This window comes from Penaeus monodon, chromosome 28, assembly GCF_015228065.2.
Source record: "Penaeus monodon isolate SGIC_2016 chromosome 28, NSTDA_Pmon_1, whole genome shotgun sequence".
Taxonomy (NCBI): Eukaryota; Metazoa; Arthropoda; class Malacostraca; order Decapoda; family Penaeidae; genus Penaeus; species Penaeus monodon.
The window spans coordinates 29,825,496-29,826,083 of NC_051413.1; positions in this window are offsets into that span (position 1 = coordinate 29,825,496).

The window sequence follows — 588 nt, forward strand, 5'->3', positions numbered from 1 at the left end:
AATTAAGGTTACATTATTCATTTTTACAAATAGTTTCATTCTATTCAACTTCAATAAATGAGGTAATGAAGAATTTAATAAGGACATGATGACCTGTCATTTCGCTTCTTAATAATCTGTCTGTTTCTGAAATTTGACTTCATTACAAATGAATCTAAATTATGGGAAAAAAATAGTTGAATATTTTGAACACAGAAGGATCTGAAAATAAACAGATAAATTAAGCTATAATAAAAATATCAGTTATATTAAAGTTTGATAATCGAAAGACAGGAAGAACTGACACAGAAGAATCAGGTAGATAACACACCAACCCACCAACCCACCAGTGCAAATATTTGAGGCACGAAAAGTGAATTCACGGTTTCGTAATGCTGAAGTCATACCTTTACAGTGAAAAGTGAACCTTCAGAGATAACAGAATGTCACATTAATAATGTCAGATATTCATCTGCATCCCATAATTAAACTTGCAGCTAGGTTTCATACATTATTTTATGAAAATTTTGTTGATAAAACTAGCTTTTTCGACATGTAACGTCAGCAGCATCTAATTAGCCAGGGGCCAGCTTTGTCATGATAATTATG